A 6,000-nucleotide genomic window follows, 5' to 3' on the forward strand; every position below is an offset into this window, starting at 1 on the left:
GACCAAAGCAACTGAGTGCCTGTCTGACGATGTAGGTGAACACCGAATGGAGATTAGGAGAAAGAGGGCCCAGAAAGGGCAGGAATAGCGTGACGTCTGCCAGATGTTAAATGGACCTTTTCCAGCCAAAGCCTTGCTGATGCACAGAGAAAGATGTGCAGTTGTGTGTTTCTCTCTTCCGTGATGGGAACTATCCCAAAGGAGTGGTATTTAACGTCCCCCGGCAGCAGACTACGCATGTGTTTATTAGGAGGAAGGTGAGGCAGTGCAAGGACCCTGCGGAGAGTAAGCAGGAGCCAAATCTGCCTGCCAAGGCTGAGACCATCATGCTCAAAGGGCTGAGAGACCACAGCACAGCCAGCACTGACACAACTGTGGCATTAAGAGGATTGGGAGGGAGGAATGCTATATTAAAATGTGGGCAGCTACAGCGCTGAAGCGGAACACAGGCAAATAGTAACAGAGTAGGAAACCAGAAAAAAACAGTCCCCCAAAAAACAGATAAAAAAAGATAGCGGAATGATACAGTATTTGGTCCCTTCTCCGTTGGAGGAATGAAAGAGAAAAAGGGGGGACAACCAGGCAGGACTGACTACTAGCAAATAAGGATTTTTAAAGGACACTAAAACAAACAAATGAAAAGCAGTGGGCAGAGTATACGGCCACACATAAGTATATACTAAAGTATATCCAAGAGGTCGAAAGCTCAACCTAAAAAGTACCTGAAAATGGAGCAGTTAATGGACACAAATAATGGGTCCATGCTCCAGGGGAGGAACAGACCCCAGAATAGGAAGGAGAGCACATGGAAGTTGACAAATAAGAAACAAACAAATGAGTGACTGTAAAACCAACAAAGAAGTATGCGATGTAAGAAGCGAATGGTCCATAAATATTTGCATTTGCAAGATGAGACTGGTTGACTCAAGACCAATGCTTTAAGCAGTGCTCTTTTCTGCATCCATGTTTTATTTTTATTTTTTAAATGCCATACATGACAAATAATAACAAATGTAAAAACTGGTATTTTATATTGTGTCTTTACTGCAATGGCATTTTGCCTTACCAGCAACTCTGTTGCTGCCAAAGCATTCTGGTCCTGTTAGGGTGGGGTAGGTATTTATCACTTGTGGGGTTAGTATATGAGAGGGATCCTTGCCTAATTGGGTATCCACTGTGTCTCTGACAACCAACTCCTCATTTTATCATTACGGTAAATACATTTATTTATGTTGGAAACCTGTTCCACAAGTCTCCTGACAAGTGTTTTGCAATTATTTATTAATGTTCTAATCCATATGAGTTGCTTGCCAATAGCATTGATCGTGCCCCTACCTTAGTATTACTGGGTAAGTGCATACACATTTAAGACACAGAAGATACAAAATATAATCTACACATTCAGACTGGTTAATTTGACAAAGTGCCTCAAAGTTACTGAGCATGTTACCTAAACAATAATAAGTTACATATCCTTCTCAAAGAACAACACTGCCTGGATATTATATTCATTATGAGATGCTTTCTGTCTAAATGTTCCAGCGCATGAATAAGCTTTTGTTGTTCAACCTCATTGACTCATGAAAATCAAAATCAAAACAGGAAGTACTTGTCAATTTACAGACCTTGATGAGGCACCTGTATCTTGTATCCAATAACAGTCACAATGAACCACCTAGCTTCACTGAGTAACACAAACCTCTAAGAGTGGCCTGACATGACCCCAAAGTAGTCCCCACTTTTGTATCTGTGGCAGACACTGCACTGACACCTTTACAGTGAGATTAGGTGTAGGGGATGGTGTTAGAACAGGTTGTTAGTTGAGTGGGGTTGGTGGGAGGGTTCATTTCTGTGTGCCACATCTAGGTACTGTGTATATTAGAATAGGATGCATGGTAAGGGGTGATGCACATTGTAGTAACTTTCCTGTCCTGCATTTGAACATAAATGGTGATTAAGAATATAAGTGCAATATTAAAATAACAAAAATGGTAGTTAGGTGGGGAACATCCTTTTTTACCACAACACATACTGCCACTGCACTGACACACATGCTGTGGATAGGGATATTGCTGGTGAGGTACACTGTGGTGAGGCGGATGAAGGAGAACCCTGGCCATGCTATATTCCCAGCATGCACTCCACCTATCCTTTTTTGCAGTGTACATGTGTATGCCTGGCAATTACAATTGATGTATTAATAGAATGATTAGATGGTAAGTGTGGTAAAAGAAGCAACTAAGGAACCCTGGCACTTCAACTCATTTTGTTGAGTATTGCGGTATGGCTGGTGATTTGGGTGGTGGCAGTTGAATGTGTCAGTAGCCGGGGCATGCCCATTACAGAAGAGAGTATCACAAATGTGTCTGCACTCTCGTTGTTACAGTCGCTGCTCACCATGGGATCCCAGAAGCCGGTGTGTGAGAGGATGTGTGGCCACTGCCACGGGCAAACCGTTCAGTGGAGAGATTGTGCCTATAGTTGGCATGGGTGCAATGGTCGCGATTGGGAGAATAGGGCCAATATGTGTGATAGGAGGGATGCCTCTGGGCGGGATTCCGTAGTCAGCCACTGCCCACAACTCTGCTGGCAGGAAAGTAGTGTTCCCCGCACTACCTCCCGGCACAGGCAATGCCCCAGAACCACTGCCGAATGCTGGACGAAGACTAGGAGAAAGAAGACCCAGGAAGAGCGTGAGGAGCATCATGACATTTGCCTCATGGTAAAATGCCCCCGTCTGGCAAAAGTCTTGCTGATGTGGAGAGATAGATGCGTAGTTGTGTGTTTCTCTCTTCTGTGACGGTATTTAACGTCCACCAGCAGCAGACTGTGCTTGCATTTAATAGGGGGAAGGTGGGGTGGTGCAAGGCCTGTGCAGCGAGCAAACGGGCACAGCCAGCACTAACACAACTGTGACATTAAGAGGAGGTGGGAAAAAGGAATGCTATATTAAAATGTAAGCAGCTACAGTGCCCAAGCTGTGCCCTGGCAAAAAGCAACAGAGCAGGAAACCAAGAAAAAAGTTGTCCTCCAAAGTACAGATAAACACCCATAGTGTAAAGTACTTACTCCCTGCTTTGTGGGACGTATGAAAGAGAAGAAGGAGGAACAAAGAGGCAGGACTGATTGATAGCAGGCAAGGCTTTTTAGAGGACACTAAAACAAACAAATGAAAAGCAGCGGGTTGAGTTTAAGCCAACATAGAAGTATATACTAAATTATATAAAAGAGGTTGAAAGCTCAACCTAACAAGCATTGGCAACGCTAATAGAGTGTGTGTTGATCACCAGCCTTTTGGCAGCACCTCTTGATTTGTCTTGGTTTTGGCAAAACCTTATTGTTTTGGAATATGTCAGGCCCTCATCAATCTAAGAAAAAAATCATTTGCTACAGGTAAAAAGGTTTGTTTGGTCCCCGCAAAATCACACATTACAGAGTACTCCCTTGCACTGAAGGGAACTCCTTTGTGTGTAGATGTGTTCCTTGTGAAACAATATGCCAACAGGTAATATTCAATAGGCAATTACATATGTATGCAAAAAGCATTACACGAACAGAAATAAAGGAGACAGCTATACACTTTGTCTGTTGTAGTTATTCAAATTGTATTTGTAATTAGCAGGGTCATGATTATACAGTTAAAGCAGCACTGTATTAGACAAATCATATGACAACCAAAATTATACTTGGTGCTCGAAGGTGTATGAGTGACAGTGGCGACGCAAGTGGTGAGAAGGACAGCGTGAACGGCGCAATGTGAGCATAAGTGAAGATATCATACAGTGGGTGGCTGGGTGAAGGGAACAAATCAAGTGACTTAGGTGTTCAATTCACGATTAAGCAACAGCCACAGTAGAGAATGCGCTAATAAATGAGCTGGAGAGTCGACAGCGTTTCGATCCTCAATAGATTGGGATACTCCACTTACAATTATGTCTGATACGTAAAAATTGACCGTATGGAAGTCCATCTCGTAGTCCCCGTGGATGATGACTGGAGTAATGTAGAAGAGTGTTTTTCTCCGTGGTTTTGCGATATAGGATGGTTCCCAGTTTGCCACCTTCTGCATGGATGGTTACATCCAGAAAGGGGAGGTCGTTGGTAGTGCTCTTGCTTGTAAATCTCAGATGTTCTTGTGCTTGATTGAGCCAAGCAATAAAGGGTTCCAGTGTGGTTAAGGTACCATTCCAAATGAGCAGGATATCGTCAATGTATCGACGCCAGATATTTATGTGTGAGAAATGGGGATTGGTCGGGGTAAGAATCAATGTCTTCTCCAGATTGTGAACGAATAATATGGCAAAATTGGGGGTGAAACAAGTGCCCATTGAGACTCCCTTGATTTGGAGATAGTAGCGTTCACGGTAGAGGCAGAGTAATTGTAAGTGGCGAAAAGACTACTTTCGAGAAGCTGAAGTCCTCACCAACAAACTAATCCATCGTGGTTACCCCCGCCGACTAGTCACAAGAGCAAGAAAAAGAGCATGGTATTGCCATCGAGACCACCTCCTCACACCACAACATAAGAAACCTATGATAAGAATTCCATTTGTCACGAAATTCAGTCCAGAAAGCAACCAAATCAGTAAAACCATCAGGAAAAACTGGACTATACTTTGCCCACATGAAGAATTCCATAATGAGCCACTCTTCTCCTATCAACGTGGGAGAAACATTGCCAGCCACCTTGTGCATGCCATCACTTGGCCCCAACCACCCGCTGCCAAACACACTATAACTGCAGCTTGGGGTCTTGATCCGGTCATCGGACACTTCAAATGCCAAAATTGCAGTGTTTGCGAACTAACGTACAACACCAAAGTATTCACTGACAACGGCCGCACTTACAAATTGGCAAACCATACCAATTGCCGATCGCAGAACGTTATCTATGCCATCAAATGCCCCTGTGATCTAACATATATAGGTCAAACTACTCAAATGATTAAACAGCGCATCATACAACACAGGAGCCGGATCAACTGTAAAGTGCTGACAGCACCATTAGTCAGTCACTTCCTCGAAGACAACACTTGGATTCTGATCTCAGATGGCAAATAATTGAGAAACCAGTACTCCCTATTCGTGGGGGTAACATCAAAGCATTACTCAATAGAGCGGAATGCAAATGGATGACTCTCTGCAATTCGGTCCATCATGGACTAAACACTATCGATGAATGGAACAGTACTGTCACTACGTAATAGTCACCACGTAACAGTCCCATACCCAGTTGCATCCTGTCTGAATTGACTCTATACCTGCCCTTACATCTGGGAGCCACCACTTACCAGGCTTTGCTTCCCACTTCCATAGGGGTGATTTATTGAACTTCTAAATGTGATCACCCCGCCAGTTCATCATGACCTCTTTGTTCCCTCTGCCATCCTACGTGCATTCAAGTCACTTAGGCTTCTTCCAAACATGTAATTGTTTTTTTATGCTTTTAAATATGCTGTTGTTCCTGCAGCGTTTCTTTGAATGACATGTTGTTGGCACACATTGTACTGCTATTATATCCTCTGGTCTGACATATGCACTCCTTGCACCAATTCCGTGCGAATGTACGGCCCTAATTCGCTCTTCCTCATGCTTCCTTAATCAATGGACACCTTCGTATCCATCGACAGAAAAGCCCTATGGTGTGTCTTCATTGTAATAAAGTTTTTTCACACAGGACTCCCAGTCCGCTGATGAACCTATCTCTTTGCCCGCCCCCACCCTACCCTCAATGCCCACCGTCCCGCCATTCTACCGCTCCCCCGCCCTCTGCCCCGCCCTTCCCCCCCACGTCACCATCCGCCTCTTCCAATTACACTCCAGCACTCAACGCGGAAGTCTTCAGCATCCCTCCTCGCTGCTGGAAGCACCGAATGGATTTACTCCGACAGGCACCTTGATTTACCCAGGTAATCAGTTGTGCACTCCCCCGGTCATTAGGCACTGAATCGTTCTCCATCCTCGCGTGACCACACATCCTTACCACCTTCCTCCCTTTTC

This window comes from Lissotriton helveticus, chromosome 1_2, assembly GCF_964261635.1.
Source record: "Lissotriton helveticus chromosome 1_2, aLisHel1.1, whole genome shotgun sequence".
Taxonomy (NCBI): domain Eukaryota; kingdom Metazoa; phylum Chordata; class Amphibia; order Caudata; family Salamandridae; genus Lissotriton; species Lissotriton helveticus.